Genomic DNA, 21,456 nt, shown 5'->3' on the forward strand with positions numbered 1-21,456 from the left:
ACTCCTGGTTCAGGGCCCATCCACATAAGTGATTGCCCCTGCCCCCAAAATCTTACAGTTTAAGGCCTTGTCTACACTGGGAAGTTTTCCCACTATAAGCATGGCATGTGAGAATAAAGACACAAACTCCACATCTAGGCAGACACTTTATTGGGGCTGAGCAGGAGGGTTAGCGTCCCCCTGAACCCAGGCAAATTCAGCCCCAGGCTGGCTTCGATCTGCTCCCAGGAAAGGCTGGGGAGCCTCACGGTGCCCACAGGGTGGCGAGGAAAGGGGGTCAGAAGTCACAGCAGAACCCACAGCCGCTCATCCTACAGCAGTTACAGCAGAAGCGACAGGCAGCGAAACTCTGAGCCTTCAGGAAGAGATGGAGAGACTAGAGTGAGACCTGCCCTTAACCAACCCGCCCCAACTATGTTCTCCCAAGCCGCTTTCCCCTCCCAGAGCCGGGGACACAACCCAGGAGTCCTGGCTCCCAGCCTCCCTGCACTAATCACCAGGCCCCACTCCCCTCCCAGAACTGAGGACACAACCCAGGAGTCCTAGCTCCCAGCCCCTCTACGCTAACCACGAGATCCCGCTCCCGTCCCAGAACAGGGGACACAACCCAGGAGTGCTGACTCCCAGTCCCCTCCCAGCTTTTCCCCAACCTGTTACTCCCATGTGGTGTTAGAGACACTTTTTGATCCCTAAAGAAGAATTTAAATTTTTAAAGGCTTCTGGGAGGGGAGTGGGGTCTAGTGGTTAGATAGGGAGCTGGAAGGAGCAGAGGAAGGACAAGGCTGGGAATCAGGACTCCTGGATTCTATTCTTGACTCCCAGCAATAAGTGAGTACTAAAGGGTTATGTTCTCTGCAGGATGTCAGAGTTCACAGACTGAACAACGCTGCCCTCTGCTGGGCAGGAGACATGCTTGTTGGTAGGAATCTGCCATGAGATGTTATTGGGGTTAACCCATGCAATAGTATTGGTGTTAAACTGTGGAACTCATTGCCACAGGATATGTTGGGGTTAACCCATGGGACTCCCTACCACAGGGTTTCCTTTGGTTAGCCTATGGGACTCTCTACCACTGGATATTAATTCACTCAACGTAGGGGATATTTTAGACATAAATCTGTCAAACCACCTATCACAGTATTTTATTGGAGTTAGCCCATGGCACCCAGCATACCCCTCCCCTCCCCGCATCAGTCCCAGCAGTAACCCAAGTGAAGCCACCTCCCACTACTCACCGCTTCTCTCTTCACCATCACCTTGGACTCGCCTCGTCCTTCCTCCGAGTGCTGGGACTCCGAGCCCTGTCAGAGCGGGAGAGCAGGGAGTCACTAGTGCCCAACATGTCTGTTTGACCAGCAGTCATGATTTCGGTGGGATCATGGGGAATCTAACGCCCGTCTCTAAAGCACGTCCTGAGCGGACTGCTGGGCTCTGTCCCCAGCTCTGGCAGGGGAGCGGGGTCTAGTGCTCAGAGCAGGGGCACTGGAAGTCAGGACTCCTGGGGTGTATCCCCTGCATTGGGAGGGGAGGGAAATCCACTGCATTAGAGCAGCAGAGGGAGAGTGGGATGGGAGGGGGGGTCTGAGAGGCAGGACTGCTGAATTCCATTCCTAGCTCTGTTGCTGATTTGCTGTGTGACCAGGAGAAACTCACTTCCCCAGACAGAGCATCAGTTTCCCCTCCCACCCTTTACTGCATCGGAATCTCTTTGGGGCAGGGTCAGCCTCTTGCTGTGTGTCTGAGCAGCGCCTGACACACCAGGAATGGAACAGGGTACCCCACTCACCCCAGCCAGGGATGCTCCGCGGATTCCCTCGGCACAAAGGAGGGACACGAACAGGAGCAGGACAGCCAGCATCTGGACTCTCATCTTCTCTTGGGGTTGGGTCTTCTCTGCGCAACCGAGTGGAGCTGGGAGCTACAGGGGCCTGTATTTATTCACTAGCTCACAGCCCTCCTGGCCAGTGGAGTCAGTGATTGGCAGGGGAGGAGAGATTCCAGTAAGGACGGGGCTGGATGAACAGCTGTTTACCTACAATCCACATCCTTATGGGAAAAGACTCTTGTGATTTCAAAATATGGGACTTTTTTACCAAAATGCTTCCGTCTCTAACCAGGTGAAAACACCCTCTGCCAGTCAGTCCTGATTCTCAGCCCCCTGCTCTGACCTGCTCGACCCCGCAAAGTGGGGTAGAACGAGGGTTGCCAGTTTTGGTTGGACGTATTCCTGGAGATTTCATCACATGACTCTGACTAATGCCATGTACAGAAGTGATATCAGAGCCTGCTCCCCATTCCACAGCCAGCATAGATGGCGGGGGGGGGGGCGGAATTCACCCCTTTAGCTTTGGATTAAAAATGTCCCCGATCCCCAGACACCCCTAAATTCAAAGGCCAGGTGGCCCCACTTCTCCGACACCTTGCGGGGAGCGGGTGAGGGGCAGAGAGCAAGGATCCAGCCCCCTGGCCCATGCCTGGCTCCCAGGCGGGTTCAGGGGTTAATCGTTAACCAGGCATGTTCCAGTAACAGGCCGAAATCCTGGCTCTGGGGCTGCAAATCTGGGAATGCCACACATTGCGTGTTGGGGAGGGGCTGAGAGTCTGGCCTAGCCCCAGCTCTGGGAGGGAGTGGGATCTAGTGTGGGTGGGGCTGGGAGTCAGGACTCCTGGGTTCTCTACCCCTGGACTCAGGACCCCTTGCGGTTGCTGGCCAAGAAAGAGCGGGGCAAGCCCTATTCGCAGCGTGAACCCTTTGGTATCAGAGGGATTTTCAGTGCCTGGAAGAGCCGCAGAGCTGGGGGCCTGTACGTCCCCCTCTAAGGCAGGACCCTGGTTTGCGCTGCCGAGCCCACACGCCCCTGCCCTGCTGTGCTGTCTGCGGCGGGGGCTGATCAGATCCTGTCAGGGTGTAAATCCAGCACCCGCAGCTCCGCTTTATTAGCTCAGGTCTCTGATAGCCTGCGAGGTAGAGACATTCGACATGCGCTCCTCTACGCTCCCCGCCCCCACCAGCTCTGCCGGAGCCCCTCACTCCCGACCCGCAGCCCCCTGCTAGCTCAGCCCTGGGATCTCACGGCCAGTCACTCGAACTGGGACCTAGACTACACTCCCCGGTGGCTGAGCGGCATTTGCTTTGCAGACCCAACAGGATCCAAGCCCTGAGAGCCCTGTTTGAAACTGGGAATTTCCATGTCATGGGGAATCTGTGTCAAATTACCCCACTGGTTCACTGCAACTTGAACAGGAGACACTCCGGGCAGGGGGGTGGTTCCCCGCTCGAGAGCCGTCCCCACCCAAGCACGGAGCGAGCTAGCGCCTGAGAACAGAATGCGGCCGCTGCAAGCGACAGGAAAGGCCGGGTGTCCGATCTGCGCCGAGCAGCAGCTTCCCTGAAGGAGTTTAGGAACAAAATCAAATAAAACGAATGGACGATTTCAGCTACTGTGTTGTGTTCTCAGAATAGAATCCGTCCTGTGCTCTGCTCTGTCCCATGGTGACAAGCCAGGAGTTGTTTATAATCACCTGTTGTAGCCTGCAGGGAGTCTTGGAAGAATTAGATGTTTGATAACGAGCTCTTCAATCTCTCAGAGAAGCTGTAACATGATGCAATGGCTAGAAGATGAAGCTAGATATATTCAGCTGGGAAAGGTGCAGATTTTTAACAGTGAGGATAATGAATCACTGGAATAGCTTACCAAGCAGGGTGGGGGTGGGGAGTGGGTTCTCCATCACTGGCAATGTATAAATCACGATGGGATGTCTTTCTAAAAGATCCACTCTAGGGATTATTTGGGGGCCGTTCTCAGGCCCGTGTGACACAGGAGGTCAGACGAGATGATCACAATGGTCCCTTCTGCCTTCGAATCTCGGAGTCTAGTGCATATTATGCCCCACAGTTACTGACATGATCTGAAATAGCCGACAGAACTGAAATATAACAAACGGGAAAAATACACACAAAAGAGAAAACCCAAGTCCAACAGACATTTCAAAGAGAAATTTTGGAATGACCTGAAGTGAAGTGAATTGGTTTGTTTCAAAATGTTTCCTCAGCTGGGGCAGGGACTGTCTCTCACTGTGTCCGGGCAATGCCCGGCCTAATGGGACCCTGATCTGTCAGGGTCTATCAGGGCACCTCTGTAATATAACTAATGAAAAGTCCCCACAGCACTGGAGTCTGGGAGAGCAGCACCTCCGGGAATCTTTTCCAAGCTGATTCAGCTGAACATGGAGTCAGTGAAAATCTCTGGCCAATTTTTAAAATATTGGCCTGTGTCCTCCAAACAAGAAGGCCAGACTGTGGAGTGGTGTGAAAGGGTGTTAAAGGGAATTGGAGTCAGGACTCCTTGATTCCAGCACCAGGTCTGGGAGGTAAGGGAGGTATAATGGATCATAGCAGATGGATTGGGAGCCAGGATTCCTGGGTTCTCTAGGGTTGCCAACCCTCCAGGGTGTCTCCTGGAATTGAAGATTAAGCTTTAATGAAATATTATGTCATGTGATGAAATCTCTAGGAATACGTCCAACCAAAATTGACAACCCTCGTTCTACCCCACTTTTGGGGGGGTCTAGCAGGTCAGAGCAGGGGGCTGAGAATCAGGGTGTTGTCCCCTGGTTAGAGATGGAAGCATTTTGGTAAAAAAAGTCCCATATTTTATAACCACAAGAGTCTTTTCCCATAAGTATGTGGATTGTAGGTAAACAGCTGTTCATCCAGCCCGGTCCTTACTGGAATCTCTCCTCCCCTGCCAATCACTGACTCCACAAGCCCTACTCACGGTGTGACCCCGTCTGGTTACAGCAGCCCAGATTGTCAGTGCCTGGCAGAGCCACAGAGCTGGGAGCTGCACGTCCCCTCTAAGGCAGGACCCCAGTTTGCGTGGCCGAGCCCACACACACCCTGCCCTGCTGTGCTGTCGGCGGCGGGGGCTGATCACATCCTGCCCACAGCTTCACTTTATTAGCTCAGGTCTCTGACAGCATGCACGGGGCTCCCCTGGGCTACCCACCCCCACCAGCTCTGCTAGAGCCCCTCACTCCCGACCCACAGCCCCCTGCTATACCATCCCCGGGATCTCGCGGTTGGCCACTCCAACCGGGACCTAGACTACACTCCCCGGTGGCTGAGCGGCATTTGCTCTGTTGACCCGACGTGATCCGACCCCTGCAAGGAGACCTCCTTGAAATTGGCAATTTCCATGTCACGGGTAACATTTGTCAAAGTGCCCCATTGGCTCACTGCAACAGAAAACAGAGACACTCTGGGCAGATCCGGGCATTACTAGGAGCATTGCCAGCAGATCCAGAGAAGTGATTATTCCCACTTGGGAATAATAGTTTGGGAAAAATCTAGGAGGAGAGTGTGGTCTAGTGGTTAGTTCAGGTGAGCTGGGAGCCAGGACTCCTGGGTTGCATCCCCAGCTCTGGGAGGGGAAAGGTTTGGGAGAAGGTAGTCGGGGGTCAGATAAGGGCAGGCCTCACTCTAGTCTCTCCGTCTCTTCCAGAAGGCTCAGGATTTCGTTTGTCGCTTCTGCTATAACTGCTGTCCTGGGAACGGTGGCTTTGGGTTCTGCTGCTCCTCATGACCCCCTTTGCCGGTCACCCTGTGGGCGCCACGACACTCCCCAGCCCTGCCTGGGAGCAGATCCAAGCCAGCCTGGGGCCGAAATCACCTGGCACCGAGTGACTGGATTTGGGGAGGGTGGACGCTAACCCTCCTGCTCAGCCCCAATAAAGTGTCTGCCTAGACGTGGAGTTTGTGTCTTTATTCTCATGTGCCATGTGCTTGTCACCTATTCCCTGTGTGGCTGTGCCCGACCCCACTCCCTGCAGCACAGCGCCCCCTAGCACCACTCTGGGGCATTGGAGCCAGTCCTGACTGCCAGGGGAGATTCCCCACCCAGCCCATGTAGCACAGCGCCCCCTAGCGCCATACTGGTGCATTGGAGCCCCTACCTCACCCGCCCCACCCCCTGCAGCACACTGGTGCAGTTGGCCAGCACTGACTGCAAAGTGAGGGCCCCTCTCACAGGGCCACTGACTGCAAGTACAGAGAGCTTAAGACATTTGTTTGAGATAACCCCTCTCAATGGTCATTCCGGTAACACAATGGAAGAGTCCCAGTCACCCTTGTTCTGTGCCCTACACCCCACTCCCCTCACAGAGCCGGAGAGAGAACCCAGGAGTCCTGACTCCCAGGCCCCCCATCCCTCCTCTCTATCCCACTAGACCTCCCCCCCCCCGCTTCCCACTACAAGAATTGTAGAAGAGGCTCTGCTTCCTCCCTGCTTTGACTCCCTGCAGTGACCAATAACCGGCATCACTATCACCTCCCAGTCTGACCAGTGCACACCACCCCCAGGAACAGCCCTGTGCTGGCAGCCCTGGACTCCCCAGCCGCCTGCAGTGCCACACCACCCCCTGGTGGTCAAGAATGTTAGTGCAGCTTCTTCACTTTCACCAGCAGCCAGTTTTCCTGGCTACTCACCGCTTAACTTGCAAAGATCCTGAAATTGCAAATTCCCCTGTCCCAGTCCCTGCCCCTGAGTCTACCATAACCCCCCTCTGAGCCCCCCATAACCCCCTCACAGCCCCCCAATGTGACCCCTCAGGAGCCCCCAATAACCCCCCTGCACAGGATGGAGTGAGAGGGAGGAGCGAAGTAGAGGCAGTGCTTCTATATCGTGATGCCAACTTTTCCCAACCTAGCGCTAAAAATTTCCCAAATCTGGTGAAAAATTCCCAGATAAAGTTTTTTATTTCAAAATCTCAAAGGAACGTAATATGTGTGTTTTTAATAACTATATAATATATATTATATCCAAATTATTCTTATTTGTTTAAGTTATTTCACATTTATTATAATTTTTATACATATAGACATGTTTTTCAATTTTAAACTTATCTTACTTTATACAGTAAATAAAATATTTAACACATGAGGACTAGTATTGAAATTATAGAAAACAATGTATTTTACACAAATTTCACTAAAGTATTACCGTACAAAAGTATTAGTAAGTACAGCATGTGCCCTGCTGTGTACTGTACATCAAAGTTACTTTGAAAAAATAAAAAAATAAGCATATGATTATAAAATAAGATAAAAAAGCAAACAGAACAAATAACACTCTTTTATTTCATTTTCCTTATTATAATCTCTGAGTTTTATCCATTTTCTGACTCATGGTCTGAGTCGTCACTAGGAACATCATTACCATCATTAATATTTTTGCTGGTTTTATCCCTGTCATTTTTACTGTACATATTTTTACAATGTAAATACAAGTGCTTAATAGTAATTACAAAATTAGAACATTTCTCTTGCTTTGCTTTCAAAGCTGACCTTATAACTACACTAGAATTGAGTGTTTTGGTTGTCATACAGTTTCTTTTTTTGGTTTTTATGTCAGTTACCATGGAAAAAATTCTTTCACATGCTGCATTTGAATGCGGTAATGTGAGAACCTTTTTAGCCAGTTCAGATATATTTGCCAACATGAATTGACCTGAATAATCTAAATTCATTAACTTTCAATTTTTCTACAAGTTCCTCAGTCTCAGTTTGCACCAAAACATTGCTAATTATAGCAGTACACTTATCTTTCTTTAATGTTACAGCCTCAGCAATTTTGCAATCAGGGAAACATTTTTTAACTACTTCAGTCAAGTGTTCCACAGATTGAATACCGACATTGTGTTCAGCAAAGTAACAGCCATTCTAATCTCTGCATTTTGAACTTGCTCTTCAAATTTTTGTGCTTTTTTAATTTCACAAGCTTGTTTATTAAACATATCATCAATTTTCCTTGTATTAGATACTGTCTCAACCGTTTGTTTATGTTTTTTACCATTAGCGTGCTTATCTAACTCACTAGTACCTCCCTGGATTTTTATATCACAACATTTGCAATAAGTTAAAAAGCAATTGTTTTCTACTTTCTGCAGCCAGTCTTTGTATTTACCTTCTTGAAGCCACGAGTCTTGAAAGGCTTTTTTCAAAGTAGATGGTTTCTCTTTTGGTGGAAGTTCACCCCGAGTCTTCAATACTCTGTCGGGGGTGCTCTCCTCGTTTCGTTTTTGTTTAGATGTGGAAGGATCTTTGTCTACTCCTGCAGTCCTCTTCCTCTTCTCACCAGCCTTTATGTTAGATTAAAAAATGGAAAGAGATCTCTGAAATAATGGAATGCGATAATTAGTATAATGTATATTTCAATTTATATTTAAATCAAAGAAGGGAACATATTATAACCTAACACAATAGGTCAAGCTATTTAATATTTGCCTGGAGGAAGGTGCTGTTACAAATTTATGAACAGCCAAACGCTCTGGTTCTCATTCTCTGTGCAACTGCAAGGAAGAAATACAAAATTTTAGAGATTTAATGACAGATCAAGAAATTAATCATAATCAGTAAGTATTGCAATATATTTAATTATTGGAAGAAACCTTACCTAGAAAATACATATGATAACCATCTCCTCATTACCCGTCAGCCAGCTGTTGCTGAGGTTGGTTTGTTGTGAGTGCATGTGCGCACTTGTCACTTCACTTGTGCCGTCTTGATATAGTACGTTGAAGCACCACCAATAGGAGAGCAGCACAGCCTGATTATGAAAATCACGTGACAAATATTCACCAATCGAAGAACGCATTTTGAGAGAAATTTAAAAGTAGCGCAAATATTTTACTTTTTATGAAAACTTCCCAGGATTTTTGAGATTTGGAAAGTCTTTTACTTTGTATGAATTTTTCCCAGGATTATTTAGGTTTTGAATGAAAATTCCCAATTTCCCAAGTTGAAACATTTTACTCAAAAATTCCCAGATTTTGGGAAATTTCCCAGGGTGTAGAAGCGCTGCCCTCAGGCGCGCGCACCCAGTTTCTCTCACCCCCTTCCCCCTCGGCCACCTGGCCCTGGCGCAAGGCAGCAGCGCATGCACACACAGGCGGGGGTGGAGGGGAGACAGCGTGAGGCGCTAACAGCCAGAAGCGGCCCTCCCTCAGTAGCAGCAGGGGGAGGGGCGCTGGAACAGCCCCCCCACCATCCAGCCTGGAGGCAGTATCAGTGGGGGAGGGGCACTGGAACAGCCTCTTCCTGATGCCCCCTCAGAGCCCGAGGGCTGGGCACAAGAGAGCAGCTCCCTCCCCTCTTCCTCTCCACACAATGGGGGGGGGGGGGTAAATGAAGGAGACAACCAAGTGGACAGTGGGGCACGGCCCCTCCCCCAGAATTGGTGGGTGTCACCCCCATGGCCCTGTTCCCCGCACGGGGAGGGGTCATGGTCCCCACTGAACCTGGGGGTTGAGGGGCCCCCTCCTGCAGTGTGAGGGGCTGTGGGACTGGGAGGGACAGCCCAACAATTGGTAGCCTGCTGGGTGTCTGCCACACGGGGACCAGGGCCGGTGCTACCATTTAGGGAAACTAGGCGGTTGCCTAGGGTGCCAAGATTTGGGGGCGCCAAAAAGCGGTGCCCCCAATTTTTTTTACAGCATTCCTATGCCCCCTCCCCACCGCACGGTCGCCGCTCCATTTCTCCCGCCTCCCAGGCTTGCAGCACCAATCAGCTTTTTGGCACCGTAAGCCTGGGAGGGGAGGAGAATTAGAGTGGGGACGGCATGCTCAGGGAGGAGGTGGAGCAGAAGTGAGCTGGGGTGGGGAGCTGCCGCATGGCTCCCCAGGGGGGGTAGCTGCCGCGGGGAGGAGCCTCAGGGAGGAGGGGGGGCAGGGATCTGCCACAGGGCTGGGGGGGGGCGCAAGGTGGAAGTTTCGCCTAGGGCGTGAAACTTCCTTGCACCGGCCCTGACGGGGACTGTAGGGGAGCTGATACAGGGGGCTGCCGGTCCACCCTGGTTCCAAGCCCCCACCAGCTAGCTCCAACGGGCTGCTCTTCCTGCAAGCAGTGGACAAAGCAGGCGGCTGCCAAAAACGTTAGAAGGGAGCATTGCACAACTTTAAACGAGCATGTTCTCTAATTGATCAGCAACGAAACAATGTTAACCAAGACGACGTTACGTGAGGAGTTACTGTAGTTTACATATATATGTTATTCTCACAGCAAATCAGTTAATAACTTAGCGCAAGTTAATAACTTAATTGGTTAATAACACAGTAAAATCATCCTGATTGGTTAATAACTTTGGTTAATAATTAAAACCCCAGTGTTTTAATATCATGCGCTGCAAAGAGCTGCAGGAGACACATTGAAGAGCCACTTACAGCACTTCAGCCTCAGTCTGAGTATCACTGCCCTAGAGTGTTGTTAAATTAGGATTGGCCTGTATTCAAATATAAACATCCTAGAGTGTGGACTGGCTCCCAACTAGGAGAACCAGTTTGTCAGGGGAGTGCTCACCTGCCACTCGAGGAGGCAGATCCAGGAGTCACCTGACAGGGGGAACGGAAGGTTAGAAAGGCAGGAGCTAATCCGTTTGGGGTCTTTGGCCGTTGTCGCCAGCTCAAGCCAAGGGGGGCTGCTGCAGGAGCCTCACGAAGCAGAGGCAACTCTGCCTGGCTGAACACAGATGGTCCCCAAAGGACTCCCACAGAGAGGGTGCACCAGAGTGAGGGTCATTGTGTTCAGGATGTTGGAGGTTTTCTATATGATCTACTCTCTCTGAGTATTTTTCCTGCTTAAGTAAAGGGCAAATAGTGTGTTAGAATCCTATGGCAAGTCTGTCTGTGTTATTCATGCCTTATACATAAGGTCAGAAGGGACTATTGTAATCATCTAGTTTGACCACCTATATAGCCCGTACCATAAAACTCCTCCAAAATAATTACCAATGCAAATCTCTTAGAAACATATCCGATCTTTTAATTAAAATTTGCCTGAGATGAAGAATCCACCATGACCCTTGAAAAATTGTTCCAATGGATAATTACTTCCACTGTTAAAAATGTATGCCTTCTTTCCGATCTGAATTTGTCTAATTTCAACTTCTAGCCGTTGGATAATGTTATATCTTTCTCTACTAGATTGAAGAGCTGATTGTTAAATATTTGTTCTCCTTGTAGGTACTTACTGTCTGTCATTAAGTCACCCCTTAACCTTCTCTTTGGTAACCAAAGTATATTGAGTTCCCCGAGTCTTGCACTATAAGGCCTGCGTTTTAATCCTTTAATCATCCTTGTGATGTGCTACATCTTATCTTGTGCCCCCTGAGAGAGTTAAACTGTTCAGCTTGTGTTGTGTCTTCAGTGGGATTCCGGGAGAGGGTGTGTTTAAGATACAGCGTAAATTGAGAGGGCAGCACTGATTCGGGTGGGGGGGGGTTGGACTGCATTGCAACTCTGAACAGGGGGTGCTAGATAGAGGATCAGCACCTCGAGAGCAGGCATAGGGAGCTCAAGACGGGCAGTGCCTGGGCTCTGTTCAGACTCTGGAGGCTTAAAATATGGAAGGCAGTTGCTGGGTCTCCCTACAGCAGTCTGGTGAGTGGCCAAGAGGGGGCGCTCAATCCGAGCTGTGACAGCTGCTTACAGGTTGTGTGGGTGTTGCTGCTTGTGCTGTCACAATCCAGGAGAGCGAGGAGAGGGGCTCTGGAAGGAGCTACCACTTTTTTCCCCAACAGTGTTCAACATTGCCCTTCCTGAATGATCCAAACAGCAACACTGCATTCATCTGTTTTGAAAAACATATTGTTCTACTGCCCTAGACTGGGATTTTCAGACAGGCCTAAGGAAGTTAGGTGTCCAGCTCCTTTAACTTCTTTACTCTCCCTTGAAAAATGCCACCCTAATGTCTTTTTTTTTCCTGAAAAGATTTTGTTTCTCCTGTGAAGGATAGATAGTGCTGGTCCAGGCGTAGAGAGGAGGACTGGATGAAGCTCAGAAGCCAGTGGAAGGGGCTGAAGCCCCAAATAATTTAGAACAAATTAAGCCTTCTCATAAGTTTGTGCCATAACTTGTGTCCTTTGAAGAAGCAAGACTGAGGTGCAGGTTCTGGGTTGTTTTGATGGGAGCAAATCCTGTGTGATGTTCAGGCCAAAAGAGTGGAACTGTTCGGGAAAGGGTTCGTTTAACGGAGTGCAGGGAGACATCTCCAGACCTCTGGGGATTATGTGCTGGAACATCTACCCTGAAAGGAAAATTGCCACTTGTTCTCCCAGCCACAGTCCTAGGAACTGTCGCCCTGGAGCTCAGGTTACAGACCCTTTTCCTTCCTGCTCCACTGTGTTGACGTCACTAGGCATCACCCTAAGTAACTTGGGAGGGTGGAAGGCCACTAAGTGTCAATGAAGCCTTCCTGCACTAGGCCTAAGTGAACCAAACTCTATCCTTCCATGTTTAAACTCTAATCAACCTCAAAAGCCAGGTGCAATTGGAATATGTAAGCAACCAGTTATCTGTGTGCAACCCCCTGCTCAAGCAGTAATAATGAGGCCTGCATGTTTCTGGCTGAAGGGAAAAAGGACAAGAGGTCGACAGATTGCGGCAACAACCGACGTCCAGCGCGCACCAGTGACTTTACCGGGGGCCTCGGCGAAGACGTGGTTTGGTCGACCCCAGAGGGCACAACAGTGCAATGCGCTCGAGTAGTGGAGAAGCAGCTGCGGGTGACGGTGGGGAATCGGTCCCATGGATAGGGCGATGGTGCAGAACCGGACTCTTGGATAAGGTAGGAACAGTCCAGTGGGGACTTTATCTGTCTTGACCTGGGGATGCCCAGTGTCTACCTGTTATGACCTGGGGACGCCCAGTGTCTCCCTATGGGGCAGGGACAGAGTATGGCAGGCAGGGCAAGGTGTACACCTTTGGAATGCATTCTGGTATATTGGAAAGTGTTTGGCGCAAATCCAATAACTAAAAGTAAATTGAAAAGATTCTGTACAGTAGACTGGCCTCAATATCAGCTAGAGGACCAGGAAAGGTGGCCACCGGAAGGATCACTTAATTATAACACGATCTTTCAATTACTTCTGTTTTGTCGGCAAACGGGTAAATGGAATGAACATATGTATGTACAGTTGTTTATGTTGCTAAGAGATAGGTTAGATATTTTGAAAAAGTGTAATTTGACTCCGACAGGTTCAGTAGTAGCTACTGTTAGTCCCCAGAACCCCCCCACAGCTGTAATGGCAGGTCCGGTGTCCCCTTCGGCTATCACACCCCCACCATATAAAGACAAGGTGTCTCAGGTCCCAGAGATTGCCCCCTATGTGGAATTTTATCGGTTGATCACTGAGACCGTGGTGTCCAGACGTGGCTCAAATAGGAATCAGGCCACTACTATGCAGGTTTACATCCATGTGTCTTTTAACCCGGTGGACCTAGCAGCCTTTAAGGCACAGGCAGGGGAATTCTCTACGAACCCAAGCAAGTCTATCTCGGTCTTTGAAGGGTGCCTGGCTAGCTGTAAGCCTGACTGTGATGATTGTAATGTCCTTATGTGGACCCTGCTGTCTGGGTGGAGAGTAATCAGGTTGTGTCTAAAGAAAAGGAAAAGAGGCAAGTGAAAATGATGGTCGCAGCAGTATAGGTTGGTGGCAGGGGAAAATTCCAGGAAGGTGGAAGGGGCCGGGGAATGAGAGGACGTGGACGCCCTGGCTCACAGGAAAGGCGTCTGGGTCGCAACCAGTGTGCCAGATGCCGAAAGAAGGGACATTGGAAAAATGAGTGCCCCGAAAGGGAAGGTACCCCTATGATGGCAGCGGAGGATCAAGAATAGGGGGTGTCAGGGGAGATGGACTATCCTGCCCCCGGAACCCCGAGTAAACATGAGGGTGGGAGATTCGGACATAGACTTTTGAATAGACTCTGGAGATGCACGAACCGCCGTAAACCAACCCCTGCAGCTCCCTGTGTCAGAGTCCCTCACTGTGGTGGGTGCCACAGGGAAAGGAACCAAGTGCCCAGTATATGCCCCAGCGGAATGTGCTTTGGGAAACAGAACTCTATCTCACAAACTGGTTTACCTCCCTGATTGTCCAACGCCTCTACTGGGACGGGACCTGCTTTGTCGTTTAGGAGCCACCCTGCATTTCACCCAAAATGAAATAACCCTCACCTTACCCCCAGAGAATGCCTGGATAATGACTCTTGCTACTGAGCCCTCAGCCTTGCAAGCCCCAGAGTGGAGCCAGTGGGAGGACAAAAGGAGGGTTAAAAAGCAGCTTTGCTGGACAGTGTTGGCCCAGGGATTTAAAAATTCCCCCACTCTGTTTGGCCAGGCCCTGGCCAGAGACTTGGAGGAGTGGGACAATGAGGACAGGGTACTCCTCCTGCAATATGTGGATGACTTGTTAATTGCTGCTGTGGGTCTCATCCCTTGCCTTAAAGCCACTGTGAGCCTCCTGAACTTTGTTGGACTCCTCAAAAGTGGGTGTGCTCGTCCTGGTTTGTTGCTCCAAAGCTCTGTATAGAAGTTATTTTGCTGGGTGTATAATGGCAATGTGTACGTGTTCATTGTTGGGAAAAGGTGTATGAGTGAAGAGTGGAAGTTTCCTTTCTAAGTTAAAAGAAGCCAAGAAGGAGAGAAGGAAAAAGAACAGAACGAGTTAACTGAGGGAAAAAAATGTAGCTAGCAAGCTCAGTCCAAAGATAAGATGCTGGCACCATCCAAGGACATTGTTCACAGCTGAGACTTGGCTGACAACCAAGAAAAGGGGGGCCTGAATGTGCCCAAGCAACTATGAGATCTGCAAAACAATGCCAGGCATTAATGAAATGTGTTAGGTTTCTTTTCTCACAGATAAAAGAAGTGCTAACCAATGAACCTAGCAGCCCTGTCATTCATTGAAACAAGGAGACTGAGTCTACGTAAAGTCCATCAACGAAAAACTGCTTTGGCTCCACACTGGAAAGGCCCTTTCCAAGTCCTGTTAACCACCAACACCGCTGTGAAGTACCAAGGACTGCCCACCTGGACCCAGGCTTCTTACTGTAAAAAGACCCCTCCACCTCGGGAGGACTCTCCGACTGATGATAATCCTATTTAAAGACAGGGTGATGTGCTAGTAACCTCTCCCCTGTATGATGCTGAACCACACTGTTTCAGGAAAAGAGAAGAAGGAACACTTGCTTCATTGAAACCACAAAGTCCAGGAATTCCTGACTACAAAAGACATTAAGAACTGACCCTGGTGAAGAAACAAAGAATCATACGCTGGCAGGGAGGCTCTTACCCAGCTTATGAGTAAATATTTTCTAACCTCTGGACTTAGACCCCTGGCCTCCCAGGTACAGGCTAAATGTCTAGTCTGCCAAAAGAACAACCCTCGACCAGGAGTGTGAGTCCCACCAGTCACTCTGGAACCTACCCCAGGCCCGGGGCTGGTTTGGCAAATAGACTTTACTGAGTTCCCCTGGACCCAAGGATTCAAATACCTTTTCGTCTTGGTGGATCGATTCAGCGGATGGCCTGAAGCCTTCCCATGCCATAACACTGCCAAAACGGTGGCTCTGAAATTTGTCAAGGAGATCATTCCCCGCTTCGGACTCCCCCAGTGGATGGAATCTGACAACGGAACACACTTTACATCGCAAGTTGTTCAGAAGATATCGGATGCCCTGCAAATCCCCTGGAAGCTCCACACTCCATGGCGACCGCAGGCCAATGGGGTAGTGGAACGCACAAATCAGACACTTAAGCGGCACCTCTCAAAGGTCTGCCAAGAGGCTTCCCTTAAGTGGCCTGATGCCTTACCCCTTGTTTTGCTCCGCATTCGCGCTCTCCCAAAGGGCAGGTTAGGGCTCAGTCCCTTCGAGATTATGTTTGGAAGGGCATGGCCTATGAACGGGACACCGGTTCTGGCAAGGAAGTGGGAAATGGGGTGTGGCTTTTTATCTCAGTATATGTGCTCTCCGTCTGCTGTTCTCTGTTCTCTCCACAGGTATACCAGAGATTTGCAGCCTCTCCCGCTGGATTCCCCTGTCCACTCCTTGCAGCCAGGCGATTCCGTTCTCGTTCGGACCTGGAAGGACGAGCCTCTCCAAGAAAAGTGGAAGGAACCCCACACCGTCCTGCTGGTCTCCCACACAGCAGCAAAGGTCAAGGGACACAAGAACTGGATTCATCACTCCCGTCTGAAGGCAGTGCCCGCTCCTGAATGGTGAACCATCCAGCCTACGGAAAAGGATTACCAGTGATGACCTGGGACTTAAACTGTTATTCAAAAAAACAATAAGATCTGCTGGGAATGCCCTGTGGTCTCTTTGGACAGTCGCAGCGCACTCCCCTTGAAAACTCTAAGCGTTGTTTGTGTTTACTCTCACAGGGCTGGCCTAACCTGGTGGCCTGGTCCTTTTGTTTTTAATCTGCCTACTATTGGTAATTGATATTTGTGGGTATTTGGGGAATTGTAATTGTTAGGCCCTAGGGTCACCTGCCCAGCATGAGTTCAGGTCCAGGGTCTGCCACAGTGGTACTCTTTGCCATAGGGACACTCCTTTCGTTACCTCCCGTTTCCCCCCAGGCACATGTGGGATGGAAAGGGATCCCTACTAACTTGGAAACAAACACATATGAGTCCTTGAAGGTTTGCTTTGCCCAAGAGTTTAACCTCTCTAACTGCTGAGTATGCTCCCAAATCCCACATCATGCAGCAGGGTTACCCTGGAGGGTGGTCCCCGAAAATTGGTCAGATATCTGTTGGAGATGGTTCAGTAGGGGAAGAAATACCTCAGGTACCCCCTTGTCACATTGAATCCCAGTATGCATTAAGGGACAACCCCTGGCCGCCCCAGGCAGCATAAATCTTTGTATGCCACCTCAGAGCCCATTAAAGAAGGAGACAGGTTGGGTATAATCCTCCTCCCATCCCATGGGGTGGGACGGCTAACCCAATTTTATCGCAGGCTCTCTGTGTTTCTCACCACGTTAGCCAATGAAACCTTGGCCATAGAGAAGAGCCTTAACTCAAAGCTATACCAGCTCCGGTTGCTATCCCTGCAAAACAGACAGGCCTTAAATTATGTTTTAGCCTCCCAGGGCGGGGTGTGTGCCCTTATTGGGAGTGAATGTTGTACTTATGTCCCGGAAAACTCACAGGACATTAACAAGCACGTCCTGTCGGCCAAACAGGCTTTCAAGCAGTGGAAGGCCCAGGAAAGGAAACCCACAGTTTTCGATTCCCTTTGAAGTTGGTTGCCCAACCTAGGAGGACTCGGGGGTGGCCTTGTGCGTCTCCTCCTCACCGGTGTGGTACTGTGCCTGGTCACCCTCCTCCTGAAGGCTTGCTTTAAAATGCTCCTCCGTAAGCTTTGTGCCCCCCGTTCCTCAAAAATCCCGGCATACCCTCTCATTGAAAACCCCAGCTTCATAGCACTTAATCATATCTTGTCCACAGAATATGAGAAAACTCAGCCAAAAGCTTGTTGAGCATTCTCAAATGAGGGAGTTGTTGACGTCACTAGGCATCACCCTAAGTAACTCGGGAGGGTGGAAGGCCACTAAGTGTCAATAAAGCCTTCTTGCACTAGGCCTAAGTGAACCAAACTCTATCCTTCCATGTTTAAATTCTAATCAACCTCAAAAGCCAGGTGCAATTGGAATATGTAAGCAACCAGTTATCTGTGTGCAACCCCCTGCTCAAGCAGTAATAATGAGGCTGCATGTTTCTGGCTGAAGGGAAAAAGGACAAGATAACGGTTTAAAGAAGTTACTAACAAGCTAGGCTAATAGCTGCCAAGCATGACTTAACTATTACCAGGGACGGGAGGGGTAGAGGGAGGAAGGGGGGGAGAAAGGGAGGGCTAGAGCGGAAAGGGGGGGGTGAGGCTTAACTGCAAAATGTATAAAAGAAGAAAAACTGTTCCTGTTAATGTGCTTGATCTGAGATGTGCCTGTCTCCTTGCACCGCTTTGGGATCCCAAATAAACTTTGTTTGCTTCTCCCCCTGGTGTGTTTATTGGCGCGAAGCACAACGGGCAACGGACCCCGCTGTTGCTTTGCCTCGGGCACTCTGTGCTGGCAACAACTGGATTTGTGAGTTGCTCAATTATTTATTTTTTCTCAATGCTTCCCAACCGAGGAAGAGGGAAGGGTATTGGAGAGCACAACCTATTCCCCGCGCCTCACCTACACAGAGTTCAGAATTCCCTAACAGAAATTACAGCACTTGGGTCTGGTCTAAACATAAGGCTGTTTACCTCAACCTAATTATGTCAGTGTCCACACTGCAGCCCTGTCCTGCTGATAAAATGCCCTCCTACACCGACATCGTAACTCCACGAGAGGCGTAGCACTTCTGTTGGTGTAGTTAGGGTGATGCAGTGTCTGTGCAAACACCTGTGTTACTTACATCGGCAGTTTGCTGTCCTGAGCCCGGCTACCCCCGGGTCCCCACTCCCAGCCAGTCTGCTGCCTGGGGGCTCCCTGCTTCCTGTTCAGGGAGTCAAGAACCCTTTGCAGCTGGCCCCCGCTCCCACTGGGGAGCCGGGGGTAGCGGGTGGGGGTGGCAGGGCGGTAGGAAGGCAGCTGAGCTCTCAGCCTCCCACACTGCCCCTCTTTAGTCTGGGGAAGCGCTCCTGGTGAGGACACGCATCACTGACAGAAGGAGGGTAGTGTGGACATCAGCCACCACAGTAATTACTAACATAGGTCAACTTAGGGCTGTAGTGTAGACATGCCCTGAGAATGGAGCAAATCCCGCGCCAGTCTGGAAGTCAAATTAATTTACTGAGAAACATTTTAAAAAGAAACAATCCCAAAGCTTTTTGTGCAGTTGCATTTATTTTTATTTTTGCAAAGCTCTTGGCATTCCCCAGGCAACAGAGGGACAGAGCTCTTTGCCCTTGTTCCATCGAAAGACACCACAATCAATGAACAGCACAGTAATCAGTTAGAGTCGCAATCAGTCCGACTGATGATTCTCATGTGGCATTTGATTGGTCAGGAGAGGTGAGAGGCAGCAGCACGGGAAGCGTAAGGGCAGGCAGCGTCACCGGTTCAGCAAATCTGGTTTCATCAGCGTGTCTCTTATTAATTCATCATTCCAGGGTCTGCAGGGCCAGGGAGAGATAGCAAACAGCAATTATGGTCCCAGTAACCCACTGGGAATTAGACAAGTACCATCCCCCATACCCTGAAGGAATTCCATCCCTTTCTATCCCCAGCCAGCTCGGTGCATTTTACATCAGTGCCCTTTGCAAACTGTGTTATTGATAGACTGGGAAAGGGAGTCAGAGAGGAGTCAGAGCCCCACCGATCAGCTCCTCCCCTCCACCCCCAGCAGTGTGCAGCGGTGTGCAGGAAGAGCTGGGGGCAAGGGGGTAGGAGCGAGGGTGGGGCACGCTTGGGGGAGGGGGCGGAATGGGGCAGCAAGAGATGGGGCAGAGCGGGGGCTGGAAGAGGCGGGGAAGGGGCAGGAAGAGGTGGAGCGGGGTTGGGCCTTAGGGGAAGGTGTGGAGTGGGGGGAGGGCCTGGGGCAGAGCTGGGGGCACATTAGAAAGTCAGCACCTCAAACATTTAACAAGTGTTTTTGCAAATGAAAAATCATTATGATTTTGTTTTCTGTTGAAAAAACAAAAAAGGCCTGGGCTATTTTTAAAACTAGAAGGAAAAGAAGAACTGGAAACGGTTTTATTGACTCTTATGACACATCCTGAGAAGAGATGAGGGTGTTTCCTGAACTCTCACTTAGGTTAGCAGGAGATTCAAAAGCGCAATGGGCACTTCTGCACCCTGCACTGTAGGGGGCAGTGTCGTTTCGTGGCTGGGTTACTGGACCAGGAGTGTAGCTGAAACCATGTATATGATTGTCCATGGTGATACTATCTTCTCCACTCCAAAGGTGCAGAATCAGGGGTGAGCTGGAGTTGGTTCGCACCGGTTCGTGGGAAGCGGTTGTTAAATTTAGAAGCCAGTTTAGAACCGTCTGTTAAAGGGCTGGGCATGGTAAGGGGGCCGGGCCGGGGCTGGAAGGAGGGGTTGGATAAGGGGCAAGGAGTGGTTGGAGGGGGCGGAGGTTCTGGGGGCGGAGGTCAGGGGACGTGGAACGGGACGGGGTTGGGGCGGCCTGGCTTCCAAAGCGGCCATTTAAAGGCTGGAGCCCCAAGACCTTTAAATTGCTGCCAGAGCCCTGCTGCTGGAGCCCTGGGGTAGTGGCAGCGGGGCTCCAGGGGCTATTTAAAGGGTCGGGGCGCCCACTGCCTCTACAGCCCCGGCCCTTTAAATAGCCACCGGAGCCCTGCTGCCAGAGCCCTGGGGTAGCACGGCAGCCGGGGACTCCGGCAGTGGTTTAAAGGGCCCGAGGCAATAGCAGCAGCCGAGCCCTGGGCCCTTTAAACTGCTGCCGGAGCCCCCAGCTGCCGCTGCTACCCTGGTGGGGGAGGGGGAGGGGGAGGGCACTTACAAGTACAGGGCAGGCTGGGGCTGGTTCTGACCCCCCATCCCCGCCCCTTCCGCCTGAGGCCCTGCCCCTTCCGGGGGCCAGAGCTGGCCCCAACCCAGCCCCGTACCGGTAAGTCCCTATTTCTACTTTCACCCCTGGGGTCGGGGCAGTCAGGGGACAGGGAGCAGGGCGAGTTGGGGGGGGTGGGGCCCTGGGAGGCAGTTAGGGTGGGGGGGTCTTGGCTTGTACTCACTGGGCGGTGCTTAATAACTGGTTCCCTACCGGGTTGGCGGTGGCACTTCAGCAGCGGGTCATTCACTCGCTCCGGGTCTTTGGCGGCACTGAAGGACCCGCTGCCGAAGTTCCGCCGAAGACCCGGTAGGGAACCGGTTGTTAACATTCTGGCAGGTCATCACTGTGCAGAATGACAGCATTTGCAGCAAATCACAGCTCCGGGTGTGTATGATCCCACTGGAGCAGCATTTTTCAATGGTTGAAGTTTTTCCAAAGGAATTTTTTTTAGAGTGACCTGCATCTAGTCCCTAACTTCTGTTCTATTTAGAGCACACCTTCTCTAAAGCTATCCCATCTAAATGTAAAGACTTTCTGTGATCAAGGCCCTATCAACATTAGCACTTTTCTTGGAAAAATGTCTGTCTCTTAGGGGTGTGAAAAAAATACCCCCCTAAGTGACATAAGTTTCGCCAGCATAAGCGGTAATGTGCACAGCGCTATGTTGGCAGGAGAGCTTCTCTCGCCGACATTGCTACCACCGTTCATTGGGGGTGGTTTTATTACATCGACGAGACAGCTCTCTCCTGTCAGCTCGAGAGAGTTTACAGTGGAACAGCTGCATTGGTAAGGTCTCTAGTGTAGACATAGCCAGAGACTCCACCACATCCTAGGTTAATGGTTCCAATGGTTAATGAATACTATTAAAATTTGCACCTTATTTCTTGATTCAATTGTCTAGTTTCAGTTTTAGATGATTGGATCTTGTCTTCCTTTGTTTGATTAAAGAGCCATCTCCCAACAGAAATCTCTTCCCCCTGCAGTTACGTGTATACCAGGATCACGGCCCCTGGGGGAGGGGGATGCAGGGCTCCGCACGCTGCTTGCCGCACCTCCAGGTACCTCCCCAGAAGCTCCCATTGGCCGCGGTTCCCCGTTCCCTGCCAATGG

General features: G+C 50.5%; 3 long non-coding RNA genes across 4 annotated transcripts in view; 1 reads left to right on the forward strand and 2 right to left on the reverse strand.

Moving 5' to 3' along the window:
• The window catches only part of LOC135976848 (uncharacterized), a 1,653,704-nt gene that overhangs the window by 1,201,343 nt on the left and 430,905 nt on the right, over positions 1-21,456 (reverse strand). The gene's annotated exons all lie outside the window — the stretch shown is intronic.
• LOC135976876 (uncharacterized) lies at positions 134-2,359 on the reverse strand. The gene is made up of 3 exons (XR_010594159.1): positions 1,787-2,359; positions 1,236-1,301; positions 134-355 (listed from the first exon to the last, which is right to left on the reverse strand). It is a non-coding gene; the product is annotated as an uncharacterized LOC135976876 (long non-coding RNA).
• Positions 11,522-17,835, forward strand: LOC135976678 (uncharacterized). 2 transcript variants are annotated; one of them, XR_010593985.1, is made up of 2 exons: positions 11,522-12,620; positions 15,835-17,835. It is a non-coding gene; the product is annotated as an uncharacterized LOC135976678 (long non-coding RNA). The 2 variants fall into 2 exon arrangements; XR_010593986.1 differs by having other exon boundaries at positions 12,405-12,620; positions 14,694-17,835.

The sequence above is a fragment of the Chrysemys picta genome, chromosome 20 (genome assembly GCF_011386835.1).
Source record: "Chrysemys picta bellii isolate R12L10 chromosome 20, ASM1138683v2, whole genome shotgun sequence".
Taxonomy (NCBI): Eukaryota; Metazoa; Chordata; order Testudines; family Emydidae; genus Chrysemys; species Chrysemys picta.